The following is a 16,140-nucleotide window of genomic DNA, read 5'->3' as shown; positions in this document are numbered from 1 at the left end:
ACTCCTGATAAGTGGGTGTGTGATTTGAGGCAGAGCCATCAGCCAGAACTGAAGCCAGGCAGGAGTCCCATGTGCATAGTTTGGGGGCAGCTTGGTTGTGTTTTTTTTTTTTTTATAAGCCTGTGCCTCTTGCGGCAGTACAGTGCACACTTCTTTTAAACCATAATCATAATCCTCTTTGCAGCCGGCACTGCTATCCCCACAGGAAGCATTAGCAATATCACAAAGTGCGGAGACTTCATTGTTTTCCCCTAATCTGCAAAGGGAGCTGAGACAAGACAGAGGAAACTTTAACCTATTATGTGCCTCAGTGGTAAATAATTAGTTTTTTACTGAGTGGGAGAATGGGGAAGCCTCTTGGTTAAGATAAAGTAAGCACAAGGCTCACAGGCTTATCTTGCTCTGTGGAATTCGGGAAAGGACATGTCCTTGAATTTGCTTGTCTGGTGTGCCCTGTTTTTGTGTTTGGGGGAAATGAGTCTGCTAGAGCTGCCCTAAGTGACTGCTGGGTATAAGACATCTCTTGCCAGGAAATGTGGTAGCTGTGCTTTTGTTTAAGGACCTTGAACAAAAGGTTCTGGATGCTTAATAATGTGCAAATTTGGGTGGGTGGGGTATGGAGAAGGTTAATAGGGCAGACTAATAGAGGAGGAGCTGAGCTTGGGAGAGGAGAACAACGCTGAGGACATGGCAGCAGACAGAGCGAGGTAAAACAGGAAAAGCTGCCCCTTTTTGCCATGTTCAAGTTAACTTGGTCACCTCTGACAATTTTGGGGTAAGTGCAAGCTGTGTCTGCTGAAATAATGGTATTTCCAGCCACGGTGGCGTGAGAGGCCATGGCACAACTCCAAGGGGTGTTGATGTGCAAGGCTGTGTGCTGTTAGAGTGCTGTCCAGACCCCAACCCATCACGAGGGAGGACTTGCTGTGGGAGTGCTTGTGGGTGGGAATTCATGTTGGGTCAATGCTTTACATTCGCAAAACTTCTCTTTGCAAGCTGCCTGCCGTAAAATCTTTCTTGTCACACTTGGTTCTGCAGCTGCAGCTGTGCTGCGCTTTCCCTGAAAAGGAAAAGCTGAAGTGGGACTGAAGCTTGGGGGGGCTGCCCTGGCACAGGGGGCACCAATCCAGTATGGCAAATGGTCTGCTTGCACGTGTGCCATGTCTGTGGAAGTCTTTTAATCTAATACATGACTAGAGCAAAGGAACAAAACAAAAGCGTCTCAAAAATAGCATGAGATAAGGATCTGGAGAATTTGCTTTTTATTTCTCACAAGAGTCCCTGGAGACTTCTTCTTTTAAGGGAAGAAATTTAGCTTTCAAGGTCGAGTTTTCCCCCCACCCCCCTTTTCTTCAGACTTCAAAGGCAGTCAGCTGAGAGCTTCTTAGGAATGTTACATCTGTTCAGAGTAAATGTGGATCAGAGGGAAGGCACTTTTTTTCTCTTTCAAATTGTCTGAAATTTGTACACAAATTTTCTTGAGAGTGTGGTAAACAAGACACAACCTCAGTGGGGATGGATGGTGCGATATAGTGAAGGGTGGAAAGCCAGCAAGTGGGAGTAGTCCTCTGCAGAGACATGTAGTCGAAACACAAGTTTTATTTTCCTGATGCCCTAATAAAAAACATTTTAATGTCTGTGTCTTTAAATAAAATGGATTTGGAAATTGAAATAGAACAAATGGACCAAAACATGCCTAATGCCTGCCTGCTCCTCCTCAAACTCTTAGCCTGTGCGAGCTTTGTACCAGCTGACACGTTGTCTTTTCTTTTTATTAAATAACTTGTCCTTTTGCTTTCAGTCTTAATCTACATGTATCAAACTGAGATCAATCAGTTTGGCTGTTTCACTCTTGACTACTGTTCCTTCACCAACTGACTGAAAGCCTATTCGCAGTGGAGGGGCTTTGGATCAGACATTGGATGTGCCACAGAAAAACGGCACAGCAAGCTTGGGGGATAGAGCAGGTGGGCTCAGAACTGGACCTAATTTAACACTGCTCTGCCTATAATGGGTGGGAATTTATTGCTGATTTTGATGAAAGCTGATGTGTGGCATTGCTGAGAACATTTGGAAATCCTCTGCATGGTAGGACTTACGGACACGATCAGGTCTCAGACAGCCTTGTGCGTAACTGCCTCTTCACATCTCAAAAGTGTAACTGAGCTCCAAATGGTTTTCACACCAATTATTTCCCTCTTGCTTTTGAATAGAACCAGGAGGGGGGTTGTTTATCCCATTTCCCTGGTGCAGCTGAAACTCAGAGCAGCAAGCTCGTGTTGGAGTTCCTCTGCACATTTCCCATAAGGAGGCCAAGGAGTGTGAGATTTGTGTTTCAGTGTGGGGCTTTGTCACGTGCTTACCCAGGCTGAAGATGATAGAAATCTTGGTGCTGTCTCACTCCGGGTTGGATAAGTATGTTACATTTGTTGCTTTCACGGGTTTTTCTTTCAAACTAGGCTTCTTAACTAAAGAAGAGCAATATTTAAGCTTCTGAGTAAATTAGCAGAGAACTCTGGCTTCATCTTGACTAATCTGTTTAACCTTCATCAGCCCAAATATTTACTCTAGGCATTGAATATCCAGGCAGTGTAATTCTGATGCTAAAATTCATGCACTGAGAATGCTGCAGATTGACTAATCCTACAGAATTCCAGAAATCCCTGTCTGTATAAATAAACTTCCTGTATGAAGGATTATAACTAAAATGCTGTGATTTCAGATCAGCAAAGCAGACATATAGCAGTTGTGCTGGTTGCTTATGTATTTTTTTAAGGATGTGTAAAGAAAACTGAAAATAATGAAGCACGATGCTGTCATATACTGCAGGAAGGAAATTTACCTCTACCTTTTTGCTACAACTTCTCTTTTATCAATTTTCAAATTGCTATCAGCTTGATTTACCCAGGCTGTTGAAACTGTTACTGGTTTCAGGTATGGCATTTCTGGTGAACTGTGTTTTCCAGGTCTTTGTCCCCTTACTTAAGCAACTGGGCAATGTAAAGTGTTCATGAAACTGCTGTATGGGAGATAGTTTGTAGTTCAGTCACTGAAGATCCCCCAGCCCCCATACACACACAGATTCCCCTCCAGCTTCACAGCAGATCCTACAGCGTCTGGATTTACCAGAAACTAAGTTGACATCTCAAGTCTGGTCTGTCGTGTCCATTGCAGGGAATACTTACAAGCCCCCAGTGTAACACTGTTGGTATAGGTATGGTGTAAGCAACCTTCTGAGCAGTTGTCCTGTTACTATAGTAATTATTCTGTCTTTGTGAGATTTAAGTGCAGGCTTATCTGGGATCATTATCTCAGAGAAGATCTGCTAATATCCCCTGATGTTGCCCTGTCTGTTACTGTACTGTTCCAGAGATGTGAAGGCTGTAAACACCCAGGGGAGAGGGGTTAGTTTGGCTGTTGTAAAGGGAATAACTAAAAAGAATAGGATCAAGTTTGAGAAATAAAATCAAAACTGTCTGAGGAGGACTTCCCAACAGCATTGTTCGTTAGGTTCATGGAAAACTAATGTGTGCTCTGCCATCTGAGAATTTTGAGAGTAGACTGCAAAAATGAAATGGGTAGGAAGGACAGTGGGATGGAATTGTTCCCTATCAGTGGGGAAGGATCCCTGCCAATCTCACGCACCGCTTTTTGCATATAAGATTCTGTGTATCAGTAGAAAACTAGAAGGAAGAAATTGCCGAGCTGTTGCATTGTCAGGAGGACATCTAGCCCAGAACCTGCGCTGTTCATGGCCACTTGGTCCTAACCGATAATTCTCCCTGCTTGAAAGGGACCAGGAGAGGAAGAACTGCGCCTTGCTTTACTTGCCTGGTGCTCTGTAGGGAAATTCCTTCTCTGTCCCGTGCTGGGTTAGTCAGTCCTTTTAGCACTATATCTGAGGAAGAATCACTGCAGCTAGGCAGCTAATCTCACTTCTGTCTTCAGATAAGATTGTTATCAGAGTAATTGGCTGTTTGCTCCCCCTCCCGAGTCTAATCAGGGTGGGTTGTGCCAGTACCTCCTGGGGCAGAGGAGCTTGGATGTTGGTTGCCCTCAAAAGAAAGAGAAAATCCTCAGCGTATATTTAATGTAAACTTCAGTTTTGTTAGATGTTCACGGGAAAATCGCCTGGAAATAACTTGCTCAGACATGTCTCACGTGTTTCACAGTAATATGTTTGTTCTGGTTTAAAATCTAGGTCCAGGCAGGCAAGTTTCTGTAGAGCATACCGCAGTGGGGCTCTCAATGGGTAGTGCTGTGCCCCAGTGAAGCTGGTACTTTCCCAAGCCCTGGGATAGAGCAAGTTCATGACTGCAGAGAATGCATACTTTTAGATGTTGGCGTTTCAGACAGCAAATAATTCTGAACAATTAGTGCTTTTCCCCTTATTTCAAAGCAAATTACAGGATGGGTGGTTTCCTGATGGGGATAAAGGAGGCTTAGATATTAATTTTTCATATATCCTTCAAGCTGGGACTAGAGCTTGTCTCTTGATGTGTTTACCTGAGTGCACTGTGTTGTCTCTGTTGGTGAGCAAACTATAGGTAGTGCAATGCTCCAGTGAGATACAAAAATGCTCTGTGGCTTCCCCTGTTACATGGATGAGAAGACTGAGACACAGAAGTATGATGGGCCGCCATGGGAGTTGCCAAAGCAGGGTTGCATGGATAAGGAGATCTGTGCTAGAGCCAGCATCGTTAGTGGCTGCTCCTGATTCCTGGTCTGTGTTACCATCTCCCGGCTCCAACAGCCAGCCCGGTATGAAAAGCAAAGTGTGATCCTGCCCTTAGTGGTGTTGCTGCTGTAGAGATGTTGTCTAGCTCAATCAGACCTGCATGCCTGGATAGCTTAATGAAGCTCTAGCTTTCCAGTGTGATACCTAAAGCAAGCTTAAAGGGCAAGGGCATACGACTGAAGAGAGTGCTCATAGCTGCTGAACTAGCTTGCCTCATATGTGAGAACCGCTAAGACTGTCTGATTCAATCAGGCTTAAAAGGTGTTGAATAAAGCAGGTTCTTTCAGGCACATGTAAAAGTCATCTTGGGGACCTTGAAATTGGTATGGCCACAGCTGCTTCTAGCCTAATGTGTGCTTGATGTGCTTAGTGTGGATATTCTCTAAAACTTTTATTGCATAGTTTGCTGCTTCCTGCTTCATTAGACTTCAAATCACTAATTGCAGTGGTAGCTTCATGGCTGTAGTGTCCTTTTTAGCAGGAGCTATAAGCACTTTACGTTTGCTGGGTGACTTAACTGATGTTGCTCTATTCCTCACAAGGAGAGAAACAGAACTGCAGAGAGGAAGAGAAATAGAAAGAGGTGTAAAAGCTATTTTTGCCCTTGACTATACTGCACTGAAGAGATGCCAGAGGTAGTACTGTTTAGAAAAGTGCTTCTGGAATTGGAAGTAATACAACTACATCAGTGCAACGTAAACAGAGCCTTAAATAGGTAGGATGCAGTGCCCACAGTGCTGATGGAACTTGAAATTGCATCTCCACACAGCACTACTGTGTCACCTTACCCAGACATAGCTGCAGTGTGTTTGATTTGGGTCTGCTGAATGTGCCACAGATGTGAATGTCCAGCAGTAGACCATGTGATCCTGAAGGTCCCTTTGTATGGTTTGTGGCCTCGCACACAGGAGGCCACAAATTATTATTTTACTCCTCCTCCATTGCATCTGTGGCTTTGTGTGGTTTTTGTTGTGGTTATGTTTTGGTTTTTTTTCACTTGAAGTGTATTTTTGGCAGCCTTTGGCCCTTCAATAAGCTTTCATGCTATCAGGACCACAGCTATACATACATTAAATGTGCTTTGTTATCTGGATTAGAGTATGGTGTTCGCTTTCTTTGTAAGCAATTCATATTCTAGAATCTTGTCTCCAGCTATTCTTCTTCTGTAATGGCACTGAGAACAAGTGTTGTAATTGACTTTGTTACTTCTGCTGGTGTAGCACTTTGGAGCCATCCCTGATGAGATGCATCGCTCCCCATGTTGTGTTGATGGTGAGGTTGTACATTAAGGAGCTGTTGGCTGATTTACAAAAAGCTCGCTTTTGGAGGCTGGGAGCAGATTTTGCCAGAGAGCCTAATAAGCTGTAGTCACTGCCTGCTCCCCTTCCCCAACGTTAGACCTGTGCAGTGCCTGCAGAACATGATACAACCATGTGTCTACTCCCTTATTCAGTATGTTCTTCAGCTTATGGTTGCATCTGCCCTGTTTAATGCTACCCTCTGGTCTGTCACCCATAATACTGCTTATTCAGTGTGTAATAACTATTTTGAAGCTATAACTTAAGTATCTTTTTAGTATCCATTCATGCCGTACCTTGGACTGATATCCACCAGAGTGGCGAGTCACATACTCCTTAGCAGAATTACCAGGTAGGCCTTTGAATCCTTAAAGGTAGCTGTCCTGGGATTAATCTGAGTGTTCCCTGGTGAGTAGGGTCCACCTTGAAAATTTATGAAAGTATACCAATAAACCAAACACTAGCAAAGTAAATGTAGCAGGAACATATCTCAAGTTACTATTATTGCTTTGGCCAGCTACCATAAAAAGCTTTTCTAGACTTTATTAGCAAGTGAACAGAAGCTATCACAGAGCTGTCAGTCCCAGACTGTCAGCCTGGTCTTGCCACACTCAGGAGTACGTGACATGAACGAGGTGTTCCTGTAGCAGAGTTGGTCTAAGGACAGGTCTGTCCCTTGCTGCCTCTGACTACAATGCCTCCTGTCAGTAGCAGTTGGAGATATTGGGATAATTGAATATTCTCCATAAAGTAGTTCTACTCAGCCAAAAGAATGGCCATGCATAATGTGAACAGATGTAACCAGTTTTGCTAAACAATAGTTTTAAGAGAGACTATGTGGAGAGGTTTACATTTGAGGCCAACAACCAATCCATGTGGGAAGCACGGTGTCAAAATAGCAAGAAATAGAAGAATAAGATGAAATATTTTACTTGTAACATTTTAGGCATGTTGCAAGATTTGTCTCATTTTTATGGGTCTCCAACTGTCTGTGGCAACGATCCTTATTTGGTTGGATTAATCCACAGAGGTTCTGTGCAAGCTATCAACAAACTTTACATATATACACACCATTTCAGTTGACTCCAGCTTGGAACTTGGTAGAAGAAATCCAACTGATCTCAGTGGGAGCTGAGCAAGGCATTAGCCTGCTTTTGAAAGAAAAATTAAACAGAAATGATTTTGTGTAGATAGGCACTTGTGCAAGTGCCTGTGAGACACTTCCATCACAGAAGCTGCCCTTTACCTGGAAGGTGTGAAAGTCAGGAGAAAGGAAATAATCTTTTAACTAACTGCAAGGAGGCATCAACAGCACATGGGAAAGCACAGGGAACAGAAAACTGTTCAGGTGATCTGGGGAGTCAAGATCACTTTGAAGTGAAGCCAAATGTGATTAGTGTGAAGTTTCTGGTTACAATGCCTCATGGCCTTTCTAGGGTAGAGGGCTTGTTTCTAACCTTGCCTCCTAGTAAAGCATATCATGTTGTGTGTATTTAAGGCTGGCTTGTGCCTTTGGGTATTTCTAAGATGACAGATCTCCAGACCCCCTCTTTTCTTCTGTTGAATACTAAGGGGCCCAGTTTCTCTTGTTTTTTCAGATTTATTTCTCTTCCATTGCTTCCAGTCGTCCAAGTGTGTTAGTAGTATCACAGTGGCAGTGAATCACAGCAATGGCAATATTTTAAGCACCGTAGTTCATGGCTTGCTTGTAGTGAAAGTCCTGTCCACTTGCACTCTGTTCCAAGACACTTCTGGTAGAGAGAGTCCTGTGTATAGAGGCCTGTCTTCCTACCTATACCCTTTTGCAAGTGGGAGCATGGTGGCTATGATCATAGTTAGTACTGGGGTCTCCATGGGTTAAAACAAATCTAAATGTCACAAGTTAAGCTCTGGCCTACAGATGGTCCCAAATTGATGGAAGCGCTCTCACATCACTGGGGGTGTCACAGGAGGTGGGGAGTAGCCCTGTTTCTGGGTTGGGGAGTGCTGCTGTAGCTGTGTGCCTTCCCAGAGGCCATAGTGCCAGATAAGTGTGGTTGTGGCTCCCAAAAGCATTCAGCCTTCCCTTGGATACAGCTTGTGGTAGAATTCTTTGGGAGTGGGGAGAAGGGAGAAGACTGATGCTCTCCTAGCCCTGTGAATTAGACACATTGGACTAGAAGTTACCTGAGAACCTTTTGGTAAGGAACCCTGGTCATTCCTGATCATTCCTCTGCTTTTGTTGTGGTCTGTATTCAGCTCTCATTACCTTTGATGCTTGTACCTGAATAAGGAATTTGGTTGCTTCATTCAATAATAAAAATTGAAAGCTAGTTTCCTGATAGCTTTTTGCTTCATGTTTGCTGCTGCTTCCCATCATTAACAGCAGTAAAGTGGCATGGGGTGAAAATCAGCTCTAATTTGGGAGCTTGATTGCCTGTGTAATAAGCTTCTCTGTTATTCTTTGGCAGGAGCAACAGCTAATATAAATTTTTTTTTGCTGTCACTTCTGCATGGGCCATGTACCAGCGTCAAAGTTAATCCCTCAAAATTATGTTCCATTATAAATCTCTCTTCACAGATGAAGTGGGTGCAATTAGGCAGAGAGGTCCAGAACCATTAAAAAAAAAAAAAAAAAAAAAAAGCTTGGAAGGACAAAAGCAGTCTGCCTGTGCATCACGAAGTGGTGTATCATATTGCCAGTCACCTCCATAAGACAGAAGCTCCTTGGTCACAGTGTACTTAGGGCTTATTTGGCAGTGACAGCATGTTCTGAGTTGACCAAGTTGAAGTTCCACATTTTTGTAAATATAAGGTGTAAGATCTTAAGAGTAATCTTAAGCTATTTGTGTCAGTTCTCCCTCATTTCTTTTCTTCCAAGTACATACAGAATATTTAATGTCGTTATTCCTGCCTGAGCCCTGGGAAATCAGAAGAGATAATCAAGACCCTGGTAATAGGCTGACAAAATCCCCAGCATATTTAATTAGAGATTATTCTTTTGATGTTCGAGTTGATTTTTTGATGCTTGTTTTTTATCAGGTTACTCTTGGGTAACCTTCTGTATACTGAACACTGTCCCTGCTTTTGTCAAAGACCCTCAAGGTTTAAATGTGCTAGCGTGGTTAAATTAGTTTCATTTTTTTAAAGTTTAGTATTAAATTCTTTTTGGCTAGGGAAAATGGAAATACTACCTCTGTGGCTGTAACATTCTGACTGTTCTGGGCAGGGCTGTATAATGACTGATTTTCTACATCCCATTTAGAAAACTAGCTTGAAACTGGTGCCTGCTGAAAGTTCATTCTTGCCCCTTCCTAGAAGGGAATGATAGCAAGTGACTTAGTTCCTGGGGGTGGGGTTTGGTGGTGTCATGTCCACGCTGTCTTCCCACCCCCTTTTCTAGAATAAATCTTAAATATACCAAACTAAGGTGCATTTCTTTTCTTATGGATCACAAGCTCTCTTTTCATCCCTGCCTTTTTCTTCAGGATGCTAAGCAAATGCTGTCAAGTCTGCACCAAGAATTGCACGGTCTGTGCACAGAAATGAAAAGTTTGTTGCCAGAATCTCCTATTGAAAGTCCCATTAAAGATATGAATTATGTGGCTGCATATACTGAGGTGTTATCTACCTGTTTCAGAGCATAAAGCTTTAGAGACATTGAAAATCCATTCTAAAGTCCTCATTCAACTAAACTTTACTCAGGTCAGACTTCTTTGATCAAAGATTTTGCTTTACTTTCTGTTCACTGTCTTCAGATATTCTGAAAGGTTTTACTTTCAGAAATATTTAGTATTCAGTACTTCAGTTTGAATTTGATAGGATCCATTTAAGAAAATCAGCAAGAATTTCACATAAATGTCTCTTGGCTTACGTGGCAGTCAAACATGAGTTACAATCACAAGGACAGGGATGAGGTGAACATGAGAAGCTGCATCCAGTTTCTATCATAAAAAGCTCAATGTAGCAATATGGCTTGCTATAGAAGCCACTTGATTTTGTTCAGATCTAGCCTGTTGAGCAAAGGGGGAAAATATATTTATAAAAAAGAGCTGTTCACATTAAGTACTACTATTCTGCACATCAGTCATTTGTCACCTTGTTAAATTCAGCTGTCCTCTAAAGGTAAATGGCTACTTGGCATGCTGTTGGCTCTCTTTGATCCTGTGCCGTGACAGGAGGATGTGTGTGTTCTCTAATTTATGTAACTTCAGTGGGCTTGAGTCTCCTTCAGGCTGCTGTGTTCTCTGAACCGTGCAAGCAATCATGACTTATTGCTGGTAGACCCAACATACCTGCTTCTTGAGAATTCAGTGGCTGCTGACTCCAAAGGAGCCTCCTGGACTCCTCTTGCAGTGTTTTGCCAAGTAGCAGTGGGACCTTACAGCACAGTATTACACGGCTGCACGTGGTGTTCTCCAGTTTTCCTACTTCTCTTCTCCAAGTGTATTCTCCCAGCATGCTAAAATGTCTAAGGAGGGGGTCAAAGTGCTTTATATGTTAAACAGGGCTGAGGTCAGCACCCAGTTCTTAGTATTGTCAGTAATGAGTTATTGCATCACTTGTCAGCTATGTGTGAGAAAAATGTAGGAAAAAATCCCGAGGCTTTTCTAGATGATAGAATCTCCAACTGTGGCACTGAACCACGGAGTAGAACACAGGATAACAATGCACTGATGTTAAGCTATCTTGATGTGACCAGGAGAGTTTGTTTTCCTCTGTGAATACAAATACTGGAATAAATCACTAACTGGGATTTAACCACCATGGTTGTTTTGGCCTGGTTTCTGAACTTGGAGATAGGCAAAGAACGCAACAGCATCTCGTTTTCAAATGCGTGACCAACAGCAACAGGGTCCTACATGTGCTTGAGTCTACCGAGATAGAAGTCTTGACAAGCTCCAAACGATGAATGACAGTTGATAGCCGATGCTGGAACATGGGCCGTGTTAAACACAGGAATGGTTTCCTCTTCCTGCTGTATCAGAACAACTTCAGGCTGCTGTTTGGGGTGGCAGAGAGAATTCAGCTGCTTTGCACACCAACAGCTTGAGCAGTCAATAGCTATCATAAGCAGAACCCATCGTGTCTTGTGAGGGATGTGACTGTGAAGTAGCTGACTTCTGAAAACAAGCTTTCCGCAGATACTTTTTCCCATCTAACAACAAAGGTCTTGTTTGGGAATGCTTTTTGGCTGCAGTCCTGGTGACCCCCCTGGGAAATGCACTGTGCATTTGACTTGCACTCACCAAAGGAAAAAGCAAAAGTAACACAGCTGTAGTGATTTACTACGAAGTTTTGAGGCTAATTGCCTCGTATGTTTAATTAATAACTGACACATTCTGTCCCTCAAAGAGCTTGGAGAACTTCCATCTGGACCCCTAGTGATTACAGCCTGGAAGCCATCCCTGTAATTAAGGAGCAGGCTGTAGGAGGCCTGTTCCCATTATGGGCAATTATTGTGCTTACTACTTTTCCCCTCCTTTCTTATGAAAAGGCTGAGAAAATAGGGCTCAGAGACTAATCGGACATAAAACCCTGACTAAAGAGGTGCTTTGTGCTACCCTGTGGTAGAATGATGGGGTTATGTTTTGGTGCCAGCACTCTTTCTTTCTACAGGCTTCAGGAGGCAGGTTCTCCAAACGGCAAAATGCGTCTTACACCAAATGAAGTATTTGTTGGTCAATATTAATTGCCAATGCAAGAAGTGCATTTTTGCAAAGAACTGGGCAAATGAATATTTCTACTGTTACTTCTTGATCTCTCCCTCCCAACTTCAGACTTTCCCTAGGTTTGACAGCTGCTCATCTGTGAAGACTCTGGCTGGCTCAGAAGCCCTCAGAGCAGAGGATGCTGTGTCTTTAAGCCTTCCATACAGTGCTGAAATGTTATGACAGAGCATCTCACAGGGGGATGCGGTTTCCATGGCAACCCCACACTGTAAGATAAGCAAACTGGAATATTTTTTTTTTCTGAGAGGTTCAAGAGCAAGGAAGGAATGAGGCGATCTGTCAGCAGGCGAGACTTGAAAAGAGGAAACCATGTCCATTAATCCTGCAGCCCTGGCTGCTTTGTGTTTTAATTAGTGAATGTTACTATGGCAGAGAGCATGGGCGCCTCACCCTGTTGTGGGGTTTTGTGGGTTTTTTGTTTGTTTCTCTTTTTATATTTCCAATTAAAAAAAAAATAAATTGGGGTGGGGGGAGAAGCTTTACTAGGGCATTAAATGAAGGTCTGAAAGAGCCTCAGGATTTCTGTTCCAAAGCTTGTATACCAGGCCTGGAATGGGAAGTGGGGCTTGCCTGGTGGGAATGAATCTGCCATTCTCAAATTGAGAGTACATCTTAAATTTGTCTGTCTTGCCAGTGATGTTTAGCAAATATGGAAATCTCCCATACCCTTGAGTCCTTCTTATGTACCCATGGCGATGTGAAATAAGCAGGGGAGTTGTAACTTGCTTTTGTCCTCCCCAGTCTGCCCAGAGGCACTACCTGTTACAGAGCTATACTGCCTACAGAGCTATACTGCCTCCCCGTGCCATTGTTCTGGGGTAGTGGATACCTTTGGGATCAGTAGTTACCCTTAAGCGAGAAATCCTCAACTACTCAAATGCCACCACTTGTGAGAACGCAGGATACTGTACATGCTAAGAGAGTCAACAACATGATGACAAGGACAGGGAATATTCAGCCTGTAGTGAGAAGGCAAGCTCCCACCCAAGCTGAGATGGCATCTTAGTAATTGTAGAATCTCCTGGTAGCAGCTAGTGCACCAGCTGGGTAGGAAACTGTGCTGGCCTTGTAAATATGCTGCGTGTAGGAGATTATTATGGAAAATATTTTGACAACCTTTATTATTTTCAAACACTTCTATGTGTCACTAGAAAATTAGAGTTAAAGTAAATGTTATCCCAATAGCAGTCTTTGTCTGCATGGTTTTCATGTCCATCCTTCATGCAGTACTGCCTGCTCCTTTGGCGGAATTAAAGCCCACTGTAAATCTTCATGTGGAATGAAAAGAAAATTATTCTAATCCTTTGCAAAAGGAATACACCGAAGGCATTCTTCACTACTTTCCTATAAGCAGCAGTATCTCAGCCTAATTTTCAGGTGCTGGAGCTTACAAGGAATTCTCAAAAATGTAGCTCCTCTTACTTTCCTGCTATGTCTTCTTCAATGCCTTTCCACCATGATTTGTCTCTTTTGGATTGTGTGGTGATGTTGTTGGGTTTTTTTCCATTTGTTTGGTTTGGGTTTTTTCCTCCCAATTAGGGTGCAAAGTTGAAATGCAATAGTGGGTATGTACTCCTCTGCCAGTTTGAATTTTTTCCACAATACATGGGCTGGAGGACGAACTTTCTGTTCCTGTACTAGGTATGAGGTTTATCCTTAAGGGGGAAAGGAGATGTCTGTGTCCACTTCACACACTAGCTTTTTACCCCTCAAATACTACATTTGTTTGGTCTTAGGTCTTACCTCTTTGTTTGCTCTGGGGATTTCACAATTCATAAGCTCAGCAGATGGCATGGTGTTGCTATTCTTTATCAGGTACATAAAAAGGTTTGGGGATTTCCTTTCCCTGCAGTTTTTGCCCCTCTTGTTCCTTCCTGTTCCTCTCCTCTTGTGCCCAGGACAAAACCGGTGCCAATGTATTGCATAAGGTGGGAGATAAGTTTCATAGCTAAATACGATGCTTTGCGAAGTGTATTTTTAAACATCATTTGAGTATCTTACAGATGGAAGAGAATCAGTAGTAAAGGTTTGAAAGTCAGCAGTGACAGCTGGAGCAAGTCAGTGCTTGTACTAACATACCTTTCAGCCAAGAAGTTTGGGGCTTGCACTTTCTCTGTAGAAGTTGTGCTTTCACATGTCTTTACTACCAGTGGTGCTATTCCAGAAGAAATCTGACCAACCAAGGAGTAAATGATAGAAGACACTGCTGGTAATATGTTCCTTTGTGTGGGAGCTCTCCCATCTGGTTCAGTTTGGACAGCCTCCATCTTTTTCAATCCTCTTTCACCCACCCTGGTTTTCAGTTTAGCCATGCAGCACTTGGTGGGATTTGCAAGCCTTCGTGCAGTAGGGCAGGGACTTTATTCCTAGGTGGGGGGAAGAAGCCCAGGGAGGTGACTTATTTGAATAAAATTTGGATCTGTGGTAAAGCAGGGTTTGAAACAGGTTGTCTCACAGGTTCCACTCCTAACTACAAACCACTGGACTCTTCCTCTGCACTAACATCACGTACTAATGCAGATCGGTGAGAACTAATATTGCCAGAGAGGGAAACCCTCTGGTGCTGAGGTGTTGCATGGTACTGCAAATTGACTCTTGCAGAGCTGAGATCTCTCCCGTTCTGTTTGAGGTTGCTGTAGTTATCATTTCTGCCAAATGAGCCCAAGCTCTTGAAGAAGTGTTCAGCAAAACACACTGCAGATTGAAAACCCTCAGAACCACTGTTCTGGTTTTGAGTACTTTCTCCTGAAGATTGTTTTCTCCTGTGGGTGCAATCCATGTAGCAGGAATAGCTGTTAGCAGTTTGAAGTCAGGGGCTAAAGAAGATTTATACCTTATGTGGGAATTCAGGGCTAGGGCAGAGTGGTATTTAGCCCCTTGTTGAGTAAGCCATCAAAAGCTGTAATTGACAATAAGCAGGGTTAGAGGCAGCTTAATTTCTTTGGAGACTGTTCTTTTTATTCTTTCTTTTGGCTGTATTGATGAATTCAACACTCTGATGAAGATCAGCTTTATTTAATGTTTTGAGTTAAGCTGCCTCCATACCCAAGGATGATTTTTTGCCTGTATTGGTAAAGAAACTGCTTTTAACAGCTTAGCTTTGTTGTACCCGTGCTGGCTGGAACTGTGGCGGGCAGGGTTTGTGATCCTGATGGCTGGGGCAGAGCAGATCAGCACAGCTTTCACTGCCCATTGCCCTGTGAGCAGGGCTTGCTCATGGTTGCTTCCTACCCTGGATTTCTCAATTCATGGCATTCTGGCATCTTCATAATTTGGCTTGGCCCGAGTACCATTAAACCCTTGTACATTGCTTGGGTTTGTTGTCCCTCAAGGTACTGCCAGCTTGGAATCCTTGCCAAGCAAAATTAGACTGCTTGCTTCTTGGCTCTAAGCACCTAGTCATCCCAGCCCAGCAGAGCTTTGTTTAAAGAACAGAAATAATTGCGGTGCCACACAGATTCCCAGCAAGCATGAGCAGTGTTCATGTCACAGGGTGAATTGGTGAGTGAAGAAGAGCCCAGGAGTAGCTGCGTGCCTCATTCAGTTTGTTTTTCATAGGACGGGGTGTTTAATCTTTCAGCGAGCAGGAAAGACTATCCTGTGTCTGCCCTGGCCTTTTTGGTTGAATTTGGTGCCCTGAGCTTAGGAAAAAGAGCAGCTGGAGAGTATTAGGCTCTGCTCCAATTATGATTTCCAGAGGGCCAGTGTTCCACAGCTAAAGTTAGATGTTTTAGCTGATTACTTGCTGACTCATCATTTCACATGGTTTCTTTCCCACACCATTTTTAACCCCACCCCTCCTCCTGGAGATAACAAATCACTTGTGCATCTGAGTAGTTTATTTTTAGGTAATTCTTCTAGCCATTGCTGTTTCACACTTTTCCCGGTCTAGCAGTTGTGCCCAGCACCCAGGTGGTAAGCACATTTCTGACCATGAAGACATTGAAATACAAAGACTTCTAAATCAACTAATGTCATCATGTAAAATTCTGCTTCCCTCACCTGCTTACCAGTCAAACTTCCTTAAACTCTTTAGGAAAAACCACGAGTGATTAGGTTCTTAAACTCTCCTTACCTGTGTTGGTGATCCTGAGTTGAGTCGGCGTGTCTGCGAGCACCAAGGAGCACAGAGCTTACCCAGGGTCTATCACAGCTGATTTGGAGGAATTTTGCTTGCTACTACAGTTGCATACTAGCTTAGCCTGGAAGTCATTTAGACTTAAAACCGGAGATGTGCTGCTACTAATGAGGAGCTGCCTTTGAGTGGCTTGTTAGTGGGACTGTTGGCAGGCATGACCCTGGTAACACAGGGACCAAGTGTGTGCAGCTTGGATGTGCCCTGCAGAGTCCAGCATGAGTAGAAGTGCATGGGTTTCTGGGCAGGCAGGTGCCT

The 16,140-nt window shown here is 43.4% G+C and overlaps 1 protein-coding gene across 8 annotated transcripts in view; it reads left to right on the top strand.

Moving 5' to 3' along the window:
• Positions 1-16,140, top strand: part of TSPAN18 (tetraspanin 18) — a 124,602-nt gene that overhangs the window by 24,331 nt on the left and 84,131 nt on the right. Inside the window, exon 1 of one of the 8 annotated variants that reach the window (XM_037394011.1) lies at positions 754-775. The exons of the other annotated variants lie outside the window; for them this stretch is intronic. The gene's annotated coding sequence lies outside the window, so the exon portion shown is untranslated. Of the gene's footprint in view, positions 1-753; positions 776-16,140 lie in introns of those variants that run through there. 8 annotated transcript variants of the gene reach the window in all.

Source organism: Falco rusticolus, chromosome 7, assembly GCF_015220075.1.
Source record: "Falco rusticolus isolate bFalRus1 chromosome 7, bFalRus1.pri, whole genome shotgun sequence".
In the NCBI taxonomy this organism is placed as follows: domain Eukaryota; kingdom Metazoa; phylum Chordata; class Aves; order Falconiformes; family Falconidae; genus Falco; species Falco rusticolus.
Note: the sequence above shows the minus strand (reverse complement) of the source record. Positions and strands in the feature narration are given on the sequence as shown.